The sequence below is a fragment of the Echinops telfairi genome, unplaced genomic scaffold (assembly GCF_000313985.2).
Source record: "Echinops telfairi isolate 266 unplaced genomic scaffold, ASM31398v2 ScPeMD7_655;HRSCAF=1070, whole genome shotgun sequence".
Taxonomy (NCBI): domain Eukaryota; kingdom Metazoa; phylum Chordata; class Mammalia; order Afrosoricida; family Tenrecidae; genus Echinops; species Echinops telfairi.
The window spans coordinates 32696574-32711598 of NW_022104553.1; positions in this window are offsets into that span (position 1 = coordinate 32696574).

Sequence of the window (15025 nt, forward strand, 5' to 3'; positions counted from 1 at the left end):
GGCGGAGCGCGGGCTTGGGGTAACCGCTCTGTTGGTCGACCCCCTCTCGGTATTCCCCCACGGTGTCTCCGCAGGCGCTCTCTGCAGATAGGTTCGAGCCTCCGCACAGGTGACCCGAGCGCCGCCGCACACGTCGCTCCCGCCCCTGGCGGGAGCCCCGCCTTCGCAGGTAACCTGCGTGGCCGCGGCGTGAAAGTCGGGCGCGGGAGCTCGGAGTCCCAGGTGTGGTCGCCTCCCCGCCGCACGCCCGGCCCCGGAGCTCGGTCCCCACGGAGCCCCCGGGCCCAGGAGGTCCCTGACGCTCCATGTCATCCTTTCTCGCTCCTGTATGAGTACCTACCTGTTTGAGCCAGGAAATTGTGGCCGATCCGCTGATGGAACCGGAGGTCCGACCCTCCCCTTCTCCTCCAAATGGATTTTGCCACTCTGCCCCCTAGGGGTCAATGGCAAGGTCCTTGGTGAAGAAACAGACACCTTCCAGGAAGATGCTCAAGACAGAAAACCCATTTCTTTTTTCTTGGGAAAAGGCAGAAGGATATTATTTCGTTTGCTCATTCGTTCTGTGGTACATTGGGTCATCATGAGTCGGAACAAGGTTTATTCAACAAAATTGTATTAAGCACCGTCTTTGTGACAGGTTGGGGTCATGAGGGTCACGGGAGACATCAAGACAGGGGCTTCGATCCTCTCGGAGTGCTCAGTCCAAGGGTCACCACCAACCAGACACCAAAGCCACTGCCATGGAGTTCACTGTGACTCACGGTGACCCTGTAAAACGGTAGAACTGTCCCCTGTGGGTTTCTGAGGCTGTAACTCTTGCGAGGAGTAGACAGCCTCATCTTTCTCCCACAGAGCAGCTGGTGGTTTCAAACTGCTGACCTTGTAGTTAGCAGCCCAAGGGGCAGAGTAAAGCTGTTCTATAGGATCTCTAAAGCCTTCAATTGTTATGGGAGCAGATAGCCTCGTCCTTCTTCCTCAGATCATCTGGTGGGTTTGAACTGTCCAGCTTGCAGTTAGCACTCCAACACTTACCTGCGGGACCATCAAGGTCTTTGTGGTCACCACCCAACGTAGTCATAGAATATAAGCCACAGGTGCATTTTAAGTCCTTACATGAAAATAGGATGCAGTTGATTTTAATGACTGAAAGCAATATATCCAAAAGATAAGAGCCCCTGCTGGTGTCATGGATTAGCAGTGCGGTTGTTCACTACAAGGTCAGCAGATCAAACCCATCAGCTGCTCTGCTGGAGAAAGATGAGGCTTTCTCTGCTCTGGTAAAGATTGACAGCCTTAGAAACAAAAAGGGGCAGTTCTACCCTGTCATATAGGGCACTGAGTCAGAATGGACCAGATGCCAGTGAACTAGTCATAACCAAAATATGTCCAATACCTCCAAAATATACATGCATGCTGCTTCCGTTTAAAATTTGTTAGTGAAAATTAGATTTTAAAAATTAAGTCCAAGAGGTATTAACAAAGTTGGTCATTTGTCTTATAGACTCCAGTGGCAGACAATTGGAAACCACCCAGTGTTCCTTACTGGGGAATTGAATAATGGTTCAGCCATTGCAAAATGAGCCATAGCTGTGTACACGGGGCTTGAAAAGTTCCATTATCTTTACCTCTTTCCATAAGCTTTTTTAAGTCCCCTTGTATATAGAAACATGAGTTAATATCTAAACTGTATTAAGCAAAGGGGAAAAGTGAACCACCACTAGCATAAGGCAAAAATAATTTTTCATCTGTCCTTGTGTGTGTACTGAAACCGGTAGAAAGGCAACCTGGGTAGCAGGGTTACCTGTGGAGAAGAGGAGAGAGGGACAGGTGTCAGGTTGGAAAGACAACTTACTTTCCATTATATGCTCCCAGGTACATTGTGAATTTTGTTACTCTCCCCATTAAAAAATGTTTGATGTAATGGAGGAGAGTGGGCTATGCAATCACTGTAAGAATTAAATGGAAATAATATTTGTAAAATGCCTGCCTGTCACTTTACACCTATCAGTCCTGGATGCCCTCCCTGCAAGAGGGCCACAGAACGTTCATGGGGGAAATGGTATTTCACTCCCAAGGTCCAGGACACTTCTTCCACTCAATATAAATTCATCTCGCCCAAACTTTTGAGACCAAAGAGTCAATCCTGTCCCTCACAACAATTTACATATTACTCGAGAGCTAGAAATCCAGTTTTCTTTTATTTATTTTTTTAGCATTTTATTGGTGGCTCATACAACTCTTATCACAATCCATACATATATCAATTGTATAAAGCACATTTGTACATTCGTTACCCTCGTCCTCAAAACATTTGCTCTCCACGTAAACCCCTAACATCAGATCCTCATTTTCCCCCTCCCTCTCCACTCCCCCCTACCTCATGAACCCTTGATAATTTATAAATTATTATTTTGTCATATATGTCACTGTCCAACATCACCCTACACCCACTTTTCTGTTGTCCATCCCCCAGGGAGGAGGTCACATGTAGATATTTGTCATCGGTTCCCCCTTTCCACCCCACTCTCCTACCCTCCCAGTATGGCCACTATCACCACTGGTCCTGAAGGGATCATCTTCCCTGGATTCCCTGTGTTTCCAGTTCCTATCTGTACCAGTGTCCATCCTCTGGTCTAGCCAGATTTATAAGGTAGAATTGGGATCATGATAGTGGGTGGGGGGAGGATGCATTTAGGAACTAGAGGAAAGTTGTAGGTTTCATCGTTGCTACGCTGCACCCTGACTGGCTCCTTTCCTCCCTGTAACCCTTCCGTAAGGGGATGTCCAATTGCCTACAGATGGGCTTTGGGTCCCCAATCTGCACTCCCCCGCATTTACAATGATATGATTTTTTTTGTTCTTTGATGCCTGATACCTGATCCCTTCAACACCTCGTGATCACACAGCCTAGTGTGCTTCTTCCATGTGGGCTTTGTTGCTTCTGAACTAGATGGCTGCTTGATTACCTTCACGCCTTTAAGACCCCAGATGCTATATCTTTTGATATCCGGGCACCATCAGCTTTCTTCACCACATTTGCTTATGCACCCATTTGTCTTCAGTGATTGTATTGGGGAGGTGAGCACACAATGATAGGAATTTTTGTCCTTTTGATACCTAATAGCTGATCCCTTCTGCACCTCGTAATCACACAGGCTGGTGTGCTTCTTCCATGTGGGCTTTGTTGCTTGTTTACCTTCAAGCCTTTAAGACCCCAGATCTTAAAGGGGTCTTTAGATAAGATAAAGAAGATAGATAAAGGGGTCTAAAGATAAAGAAGATAAAGCTATCTTTTGATAGCTGGGCTCCATCAGCTTTCTTCACCACATTTGCGTATGCACCCTCTTTGTCTTCAGCGATTGTGTTGGGAAGGTGAGCATCATGGAATGCCAGTTTAATAGAACAAAATATTCTTGCCTTGAGTGAGTACTTGAGTGGAGGTCCAATGTCCATCTGCTACTTTAATACTAAACCTATAAATATATGCACATAAATCTATTTTCCCATCCTCATATATAAATATATTTACACATATACATGCCTTATTTAGACCTCTATAAATGCCCTTTGCCTCCCAGCTCTTTCCTCTATTTCCTTTTACTTTCCTCTTGTCCCACCATCATGCTCAGCCTTCATTTGGGTTTCAGTAATTCCTCTCAGTTACATTACCCTTGATCACACTCTACCAGGCCTCCTGCACCCTCCTCCACTCTCTCTTCCTCCCCCTTCATTTGCTCCCGTGTGCTCTGATCAGACATGTCCCACTCCCTGAGCTGCAGCTTCCATGCTGTCCTCTGAAATAAATTCTTCGGGGGGGCATATAAATCTATTTTATCTTATAAAAATGTTTTACAAAAATGAAATCACCGTTATCTGAATAAGATGCTTTAAAATTTTTCAGTTTGACTTCAGAGCCACATGGAGGTATGTGCCCCAAGAGCTGCATATGGGCTTGCAAGCTGCAGTTTGCTGACCCCTGGTCTAGCCTATTAATGTAGCTTGGCCAGCCTGGAAAACTGTCTCTTCTCACGAAGCAACGGGGAGCATTTCCAAACAGTGACCCCTGCTCCTGGGATGGACATGACTCCTCATCGTTATTGTTAGTGGCCATCCCGTTGACTCCAAGTCATGGTGACCATGCATGTGCAGCGTGGAGCTGCTTCACTGGCTTTTCCAGGCTGGACCCTCCTGGAAGCAGATCCCTGAGTCTGAGGCATCGCTGGGCGAACAGCCAGCCTCCTGGACAACCGTCCTTCCTTTCCATGAACGTCCTTCAAATGACAGAACAAGCCTAGTTTACTCCTCCAGCCTTGCAGCCAATTAATTAGGTCCTGCTGCTGCCCACCTGGGCAGCTCTGGTGGTGTAGTGGTTACACGTTGAGCTGCTAACCATAAGGGCAGCAGTTCGAAACCACCAGCCGCTCCTCGGGAGGAAGATGGGCTTTCTATTCTTGTAAAGAGTTAACGTTTCAGAAACTCACAGGGGCAGTTCCACCCTGTCTTTATAGGGTTGCTATCAGTTGGCATCGACTCCATGAGACTGAGTGGGGTTTTGGGGGGACGGGGGGAAGGGGACGAGAAGGGGGCTGACTGCTCAACTAATTGACTGGGAACCCTGGTCGTAAAGTGTTTACACATTGGGGTGCTAACCACGAGGACCACGGTTCAAAACCACTAGCTGCTCCATGGGAGAAAGATGAGGCTTCCTATGCCCGCACAGAGCTACAATCTCGAAAACCCATAAGGACAGTTCTACCCTGCCCTGCAGGGTTGCTGTGAGTCAGCATCAACTCCATGGCAGGGAGCGTTTTAGTGTCTGGATGCCAGCCAGATGCTACACCCCTCCCCAGAGGTGAGACACACCTGCAAGACTCTGTTTCTCCTTCTTAAAATTTGCGACTAGTATCATTTGTAAGTTTGAGAAGATTCCAAGGTTTAGAAAAGGCTTTCCTCTTGCGATTCATTGTAGGACGATTCCTGAATCAGCCTTCCTGGCCCAGCTGTGGGCTCTCTGGGCCCAAGAACCGTATTTGTACCCCTTCACACACCTACAATACACAAGGAGCCAAGGAGTGACCTCGGAAGGCCTAGGGCCTTCCAGTGTTGTGGAGTATGGTGCCCCCAAGAGCCAACTTTCTTCATGACAAAATCAGAATCACGGCGTGGTGGGGCTCCATTGCCACCAGCACTTAGACCGCATAGTGGGGTGGACTGAAGCTACGGAGGAGGGGGGCGCCCCATCACAGACCTGCTTTCTCACCAGGGCCAGGGCGTAAGAAAGGTGCTCCTGAAAGTTCATGGAAAATGGAATCAAAAGGTCACGAAACCTTGGTAAAGCCCCCTCATATCTTTTCTCAGTCCCACATAACCCAGCCTCTCCGTGGAGTTGATTCCAACTCCGGGGACCTTGGCTGTGTAAAGTGGAATGGCTGCATAGAAGTTTTAAAGGCTGCGGCCCTTGGGAGGCAGTTTCAAACCACCAGCCGCTCCGTGGGAGAAAGATGGGCAGAGAGCGACAGTCTCGGAGGCTCACAGGCAGTTCTGTCCTGCCCTACAGGGTTGCTGTGAGTCGGCATCCGCTCGATGTCTGTGAGTTTGGTTCTGGTTTGGTAGCAGATCACCAGGCCTTTCCTCCAAGGCATCGCGGTGGACTCGAACCATCAACTTTTGGGCTCGTACTTGAGCACTTAACCCTTTGACGACTTGGATTCTCCCATTAGGTCACCGCTGGAGATATTACAAAGTCAAGACCCTTGGGATGAAGCATTCAAGTCCCTCTACCTTATTAAGGACTTGCTGTTAAGGGCAGGCACAGGGATGAGGGCGGCGTCCTGGTGGCCTAATGGTTATGCACTCAGAGATCTGCTGTCCAAACCCCCCAGCAAGAACAAAGACTTGGCAAACCGGGCCTGTCAAGACCACTGCCATAGGCACCCTGTGCACAGGTCTCAGAGAATCTGAATCCACGCAACAGCACTGGGTCTGGCTTTGTGGTTGTCTGACATCAGCTCTTTAAACCATGACTCAAACTTCAGTGTGAGTTACAGCTGCTGGGCCCTCTCCCCAGATGTCCCATTCAGGACATCTTGGCTGGGACCTGATCCTCTGCAAATGGGACCCCGTCCTGGCGTTGCCTTTTGCTGGCCTGGCTTACACAGAAATTTCCCTCATTCTCAGCCTCCTGGCAGGCACGCGGAGGCCAACATTGCCCTCTGCCGGTCAGACCGGATGTGTGTGTCCTGTTTCTCCCATGAAAACCTTCCAAGCGCACTGCCATCAAGTGGAGATTCCCACTCCCAGTCACCCTAGAGGACAGGGTAGGAGGGTCCTGTGAGTTTCCGAGACTGTCGCTCTTCCAGGGAGCAGAAAACCTCATCTTTCTTCCAGAGAGTGGCTGGTGGGTTCAAACTGCTGACCTGGTGGGTTAGCAGCCCAACACATCACCCCCACTACACCACCAGGGGCTCCTTCCCAGACAGAGAGCCAAAGGGATTGTTCAAAGTCGGCTTCATACCCCATCAGGAAATGTAGACGTGTAGAGGTTTGTCCCCGGTAAGGCCAAAGAGGAGTGCATGAGGAGAAGAGGTGCGAGGACAGGTGTATCACAGGTGAGAGTGCTCCTTGACTCAGCCTGCAAGGCTAAAGAGCTAGAGGCTCGGTCCACCTGGACTCCCCTGCCCCTGGGCTCCCCGTGAATTCCCCTCTCAGTAGTCAGCCTAGGGTGCTCATGGCATGTCCTAGGGAGCTCTTTCAAGGAGCAAGGCTGTGAAGGAGCAGATCTGGGCCAGGACCCAGGACTTTGCACTGCAAGACTCCCGGGGGGCTTCAAATTTCATGGGAAAATTCCATTCGATTAAAATTGTTTTGTCCCTCTCTACATACATTTTCTTTCCCTTGTGAACTTGGGTCAAGGTTTCATTAGCTTTGAATGCCATGTTTTCCGCTGACTTTCTGAAGCCCCCTCCTATGTTCCCGGGAAATCCTGCTGTTGTATGCCATCCATCCCATTCCGGCTCAGAGGGACCTTCGAGACCACATAGACCTGGCCCACCAGGATTCCCCCTCTCCCAACACACCATCACCAGCCGAAGGAGGAGGAGAGGCTTCAGAAGTCACAGGGAGGCTAAGCTGGAGGGGTGGGGGTCTCAGGCCCACCAGTCAGTCCATCATCTTCTCATTCCATTTTTGAAGCCCCCTGGAACTGCTCTCCAGCCTCTCCCCAGATGTCCCGGCTTCCCTCGCCCCTACATCCTGCTGGGTTATGACAGGAAATCACTAAGCTCTGGTCCTCAATTCCTTTATTGACCCTCTTTTTGTTTTTAATTTATAAATCACTTTATTGGGGGCTCGTTCAGCTATTATAAAAATGCATACATCAATTGTATCAAGCACATTTATATATAAATTGCCATCAATTTCAAAATATTTTCTTTCTGTTTAAGCCCTTGGTATCAGCTCCTCTGTTTCCCCTCCCTCCCCCATCCTCTCACCCTCGTGGACCAATGATGAATGATAAATGATTGTTATTTTCATATCTCACACCACCCATTATCTCCTTCCACCTGACTTACTGTTGTTCGTCCCCCTGGGGAGTGGGGGGAAGTTGAACGTCGTTGTAGTTGGTTCCCCATTCCCCACCTCCTTTTCCCTACCACCTTCCCTCTAATGGTGTCCCCACCCCCACTGCTCCTCCTGAGGGGTTTATCTGTCCTGGATTCCATGTGTCAAAAGTTATATACACACACACACACACACACACCAGTGTGCATGCTCCAGCCTAGCCAGATTTGTAAGGGAGAACTGGGGTCATGATAGTGGGGGAGGAAGAAATATTAAAGAACTGTGTATTCTGTCGGTGCTGTGCTGCACCCTGGCTGTCTCCTTCTTTCCTTGTGAGCCTTCTGTGGAGGAATGTCCAATTATCTACAGATGGGCTTTGGGTCTCCCCTTCTACCCCCATCATTTGTATCAATATATTTGTTTTGGGTCTTCTGATGCCTAATACCTTATCTCGTCATACCTCGTGATCACACAGGCTGGTGTGCTTCTCCCATGTGGGCTTTGTTGCTTCCCCACTAGATGGCCACTTGTTTAGCTTCAAGCTTTTAAGACCCCATACGCTGTATCTTTTGATAGCCGGGCACCATCCGCTTTCTTCACCACATTTGCTTATGCACCCATTTTGTATTCAGTGATCGTGTCGGGAAGGTGAGCATCATGGAATACCAGGTTATTAGAACAAAGTGTTCTTGCATTGAGGGAGTACTTGAATAGAGACCCAATGCCCGTCTGCTACCTTGCTGCTTAACATTTAAATATATGTATATATAGACCTATATCCTTTTCATTTTATGTTAATTTATTTACATATATGCATGCCTAAATGTATGCCTCTATAAATGTCTATTACCTCCTAGTTATTCTATTTCTTTTTACTTATCTCCTGTCCCACTATCATGTTCGAACTTCATTCAGCTCTCAGTACATTGCACTTGATACAACCCCATCAGGCATTGTACACCCTCCTGGCCATCAATTTTAGATCTCTTATTGTTCCCTTCTCCCTGGGTTTCTCCCTCTTTCCTTTCTCCCACCTCCTCCTCTCCCATGTTCCCCCAGAGCCAACGGCCCCACTGTTTTCTCCGCATGCTCAGTTATCCTACCTATCCTATATGGATAGACACGAGAAAAAGAAAAAAAGAAAATAAAAAAAGGAGAAAAGAGAAAGGGAAAAGAAACATTCACACACACACACACACACACACACACACACACACACACACACCCCAAGCCTATAAACAGTTCTAAGTCTGTCTGCTGACCATTCTGAGGGTTTTCCAGTCTGGTCTGGTGAAGGGCCGCACTCTGGGTACTTCATTGTTTTGTTCCCCTTGTTGTTCTGCTGCACCCCGTGTTTTGCTCCTGTGTGTGTGTATGTGTGTAGTGGGGCAGACCAGGCACAGTTTCCACTCTGTGTCTTCAGTGTTGTCCCCTGTAGCCCTGTGGACCAGTGAGAGGGCGTCGTGTCTCATGGTGGGCCCAGCCCTCTCCGTGCACTGGCTGCTCAGCACAGCAAAGTCGTCCTCGAGGCTTGGTGGGCCAGGTTGTGGTTTCTCTCTCTCTCTCCCCCCTCCTCTTAGTTTGCTCCTGTGTGGTCTGGGCAGACCTGCCACTCTCCAGGGACTGTTTCTTCCCAGCTGTCCTCTGAAGTGCATTCTTCTGGAGATGGGGTTGACGTAGCTGGGATGGGGGCTGGCCCACAGCACTTTCTGTTAGTTTCTTGTTTCGTACTGGTATGTTGCCCTTAAGGCTTGGCACCCCAGGTTGTGCTCTGGTCCCTTGCTCACTTTCCTGAGGAGACATGAACAATAAATACCCTCCGCATGTGTGGGTTAGTGCCATTTCCCCACTATCCATGCCCTGTATTTTTTTTAGCCCCACCATTCCCCTCCTTTTTAGTTGGCTGCCATATGCATCCCTGGGTTGGGTCTGACCCCTTTTAGGGTGCCTGGACCTCGTCCCGGGTATTCATGCACTTGGTGGCTTTTCCCCTATGCCCCTTTTGCTTGTTAAGCTCACCTCAGTGGACTCATGTTGTATTTGTCCTTTTGTGTGTGACTTACTTCGCTTAGCATAATTTCCTCCAAGTCTTCCCATGTGTCCATGTGCTTCATGCATCCGTCGCTTTAGGGATGCATAATACTCTATTGTATGTATATACCAGAGTTTTTAATTCCATTTGTCGGTTGATAAAAATTAGGCTGTTTCCAATTCTTTGCGACTGTGAACTGCACGGCAATGAACATTGGAGCACAGGTGTATGGTTGTGGATGGTTTCTTACTTCTTCTGGGTATATGCCAATAGGGGGATTGCGGGATCCTTTGGTAGCTCAATTTCCATTTGTTTTAGGTATCGCCATATTGATTTCCATAGTGGCTGTACATACCTACAGGTCCACCAGCAGTGGATGAACGTTCCTGTCTCACCACATCCCCTCAAACACTTGTTGCTTTCTGTTTTTTTGAATTGGGCTATTTTTGAGGGTGTTAGGTGGTACCTCATAGTTGTTTTAATTTGCATTTCCCTTGTGGATAATGATCAGGAACGTTTTCGGATATGTTTGTTGGCAATTTGGATTTCCACCCTTGTGAAACTTCTGTTCAGGTCTTTTGCCCATCTCCTCAGTGGGCTCTATAGTTTTTCCTTATTGTCGGCTAGCAGAGTATTATAGATTTTATAATAAGGCCTTTGCCTGATGTGTCATTGCTAAAGATGTTTTCCCAGTCTGTGGGCTCTCTTATTACTCTCTGGCAAAGTCTTTCGATGTACACAGGTGTTTTATTTTCAGTATATCCCGTTTGTCAATGTGTGCTTCCTCTGTTTGTGTCCTTCCTTATTTCCAATAGCCTGTGTATTCCCTGTGCCAGAGTTCTTAGGTTTATCCCAATTCCCTCATTGATAGCCCTAAGGGTTTGGGATTTGACCTTAAGGTCCGTGATCTACCTTGAATGCATTCTTGTGCATGGAGTGAGGTATGGGTCTTGCTTCAATTTCCTGCAGGTAGATATCCATTTTTTCCAGCACCACTTGTTGAAGAAGGCATCTGTTTTCCATTAGATTTTGGGGGGGACTTTGTGAAAGATCAGCTGTCTGTATGCCAATGATTTCATTTCTGGGGGTTTTTCAGTTCTTTTCCACTGGTCTGAATAGCTATCATTATGCCAGTGCCATGCTGTTTTGAACACTGTGGCTGTATAGTAGATACTAAAGTCAAGTAAAGCAAGCCTTCCAACTCTGTCCTTTTTGAGGCTTTCTGCTAATTCTGGGCTTCTTTCCTCTCCATACGAAATTGGTAGTTTTTCCAATTATTTGAATGCTGGTATTTGTATCAGGATTAAATTTGTATAATGCCTTGGGCAAGACTGACATCTTAACTATATTAAGTCTTCCAGTCCACGAGCATGGGATATCCTTCCATTTGTGGAGGTCACTCCTGGTTTCTTTTAATAGTGTTCTGTAGTTCTCCTCATACAAATCTTTTGATTTTGTTTGGTTAGGTATATCTTTAGATATTTCAATTTGTGCTTGGCTATTGTGAAGGGAACTACCTTTTTGATCTTCTCTTCCATGGACCCATTCGATGTATATAGCAGTCCTATAGACTTCTGGTTGTTGATCTTATATCCTGCCACTCTGCCATATTCCTCTGTCACTTCCAGTACTCCCCTTGTGGAGCTTTTAGAGTTTTTCATATACCAAATCAGATCATCTGCGAATAACGATAGTTTCGCCTCTTCTTCCCCCAGATGAATACCTTTGATGTATTTCCTTTGCCTTATGTTGTTATCTGGGAACTTCAGTACGATGTTAAATAGCAGCGGGGGCAAGGGACATCCTTGTATGGTCCCCTTTTTCAGTGGGATTGTTTTTGTCTTTTTCCCATGACTGCCATATATAGCTTGTATTAGATTGAGGAATTTCCCTTCCATTCCTATCTTGCTGAGCATCTTAAACAGGAATGGGTGTTGGATGTTATTGAATGCTTTTTCTGTGTCAATTGATATTATCATGTGGTTTTTATCCTTTTTCTTATTAACGTGCCAAATAATGAGGATGGACTTTCGGATGTTGAACCATCCCTGCATCCCTGGAATAAGTCCCACTTGGTCATGATGAATTATTTGTTTGATAAACATTTGTATTCTATTGGCCAGTAGAATTTTGTTAAGGATTTTTGCATCAATGTTCATTAGTGATACTGGTTTGTAATTTCTCAATTCTTGTGGGATCTTTGCCCACAAGATTAAGTATCCGTGTTATGCTGGCATCATAGAGAGAGTTTGGGAGTTTGCCATCTTTTTCTATGCTCTGAAAGAGTTTTTGAAGGATTGGTGTCAGAGCTTCCCTGACTGCTTGGTGGAATTTGGTGAAGCCATCTGGCCATGGGGATTTTTTCAGTCAGTATTTCCTTGATAGCCTTGTCTATTTCCTCTATTGCTATGGGTCTGTTGAGGTTCTTGATGTCTGTCTGAGATAGTCTATGGAGGGGTTGTTTTTCCAAGTATTTGTCCATGTCTTCCAAGTTGCTGAATTCATTGGAGTACAGGCCTTCGTAGTACTTCGTAATTAGCCTTTTAATCTCATTAGGGTCTGTTGTAATTTCCCGTTTCATCCCTCATCCTGACTATTGATGTTTGTTCTTTTCTTTCTTTGGTTAAGTTTGACAGTGGTCTATTGATTCTGTTAATCCTTTCAAAAAACCAGCTTTTTGCTGCATTGATTATTTTGGAGGAGTTTCTTGTTTTCCCACTCATTTAATTTTTGCCCTAAATTTTATTATTTCTTTTCTTTTTCTATTCTCAGGATTGTCCTATTGACCCCGCTCTAACTGCTGGAGGTTTTGTGTCAACATATCAGTCATAAGTCTCTCCTCCTTTTCCAGGTGTGCATTTATCGCTATCAAGCTTCCTCTGATAACTACCTTTGCTGTGTCCCAAAGGTTTTGGCACCTAGTATTCTCATTCCCATTGGATTCTAGAAACTTCCTGATTTCATCTCTGATCCGGGCCAATTCCCATTCTTTTTGCAGCAGAGAGTTATTCATCCTCCAGTTGTTTGCCCTTGTTCTCTTACCCTTCCTGTTGTTCATTGCCAGCCTTGTGGTGTAGTGATCTGACAGGGAAGTCTGGGTGACCTCCAAGTGCCTGAATTTACATAGGCTCTACTTATATCCCAGCATGTGGTCTATCTGAATATGTGCCATGTGGGCTCGAAAAGAATGTGAATTTGTTTGCGTTTGTGTGGAGAGCTCTGAAAATGTCTATCAGGTCAAGTCGTCTAATTGTAGAGTTTAGTTCTGTAGCATTCTTATTAAGCCTCTTTCCCTGGGATCTATCTTTCTCAGGGAGTGGTGTGTTAAAGTCACCTATTATGATTATTGAGCCTGTGATTTCTTTTTTCATCTTTTGGAGAGTTTGGTTGACAAAATTTACGGGTCTCTCATTGGGTGTGTAAATGTTTATTATGTTCACTGGTTCGTGGTCTACTGATCCCTTGAACATTATATAGGGCCCCTCCTTATCTCTTGTTATGGCTTGTACCTTGAGATCAACTTTGTCAGAGATTAGGATTGCAACCCCTGCTTTTTTGAATTGCCATTTTCTTGGTATATTTTTCTCCAACCTTTGATTCTCAGCCTATTTCTGTCTGCAAGCTTGAGAAGTGCCTCTTGTAAGTAGCAGATTGATGGGTTGTCTTTTCTAAGCCAGTCTGCTAATCTCTGTCTTTTAATGGGTGAGTCCAGACCATTGATATTCAGAGTTATAACATCCATCATTGGACTCTGTGATGTCATCTTGTACCTTTTGTGTGTTTTCCTACACCCCTTATCAGTGCATTGTGCAAATAGTGTGTGGTTCATTATTGCCCTTTCCCCCCCATTAAGGTCATATTATCTTGGGGGCTGTTTTCACTGTGTTGACCTCTGGGTGGAGTTGCCCTTTGTGGTAGGTAGTCTCCTCTTTGTGCTTGGTGAATGTTGTTCTTCTGATCACACTGGGTCGGCAAGGATTTTTTTGTTGTTGTTGGTAGAGCTGGGTTTCTTTTAATGTATTCTTTGAGTTTTTCCTCGTCCAAGAAGACTCTTACTTTGCTGTCTATCTTGATGGATAATTTGGCTGGATATCAGATTTTGGGGTTTGCATTGTTTTCTTTCAACTTTTGGAAGAGGTTGCTCCACTCTCTGCTCCTTTTCATGGTGTCTGCTGATAAGTCTGAGCATATTCTTATTTGGGTACCTTTTCCCCCCTAGCTGCTGTCATGATTTTCTCCTTTCCTCAAAGTTGGATAGTTTAAATATTATATGCCTCAGCAAATTCTTCCTTGGATTCAGTCAAGCTGGTGGTGTCCTTTCTGCTTCCTGGATGGTTGCCTGATTCTCATTCATTAAGCTTGGGAAAATTTCCTCTAGGAATTGCCTCTCTATTTTTGCTGTTGACTTCTTTGAATGGTCTAGTTCTGGGAAACCAATTATTCTAATATTGTTCCTATTCATAACATCCGACATTGTTCTCAGGTTTTTTTCTGTTTCTTTGATTATCTTTTTGACTGTTTCTCCCATTTGTTGGAGTCTGCCTGGTTATCCTCAAGGTCACTGAAACGATTCTCAACTTCTTCTAATCTGTTCTCAAAGCCTATTAACTTGTTATTTGCTTTTGTTACTTCATCCCTTAACTCTTGTATTGCCCTTTGATGCTTGTCCCTTAGCTCTTGTGTTTCCCTTTGGTATGTGGGCTTTATCTCCTCGATTGTTTCATCCTTTTTGTGTAATGCTTCCCTCATGTCTTGTATGGCTCCAAACAGACACCTGAAGATTTCTTTTTGTGGTAGCCCAACTTCTGCTTGGTCTATGCATGGCGCTAGATTCAGGACCTCTTCTGAAAATGCGTTTGTTTTTTTGTTTGTTTGTTTTTTCTTGGTCTGGGTTGTTGTGGGTGGTTGCTGTCTGTGTGTCATTTTGGAGAAGCTTGGTGCCATTTCCAGGGAGTCAAAAAGCCCTGGGCTCTCTCTTTTGGGGGCTGTCAGGAATGCATCAGTGGGCTGCCTAAAGTCAACTATGCCAGAGAATTGGACTATTTCTTTCTCTCATTAGACTTTTACTCTCCTTAGACAGCTGGGATTCCCAATTTGGAGGGCAGGTCTGGTGGGCCTCTCAGGGCACACAAGTGGGGAGGTTGCAGGCATCGAGTATAGCTCTGTGCATGGAGTGCTGGACAATGGTGGGGGAAGACCCACTGCCATGTTTGGGGCTGCCGAACAACAGCAGGAAAGACCTGTTGCCACTGGCAGAGATGCCATATTATCATGGAGAAAGCCTCCTTGCTACAGGTGGAGGTGCTGAATAAATTCAAGGAATGCCCTGTTGCCTCAAGAGGGGGTGTCGGGAGACAGCAGGAAAAGCCCCATAGGCACAGGGTGGGGTGCTGAGCACCGGAGCGAGGGAGGCCGAGGCAGTATTTACCTTCT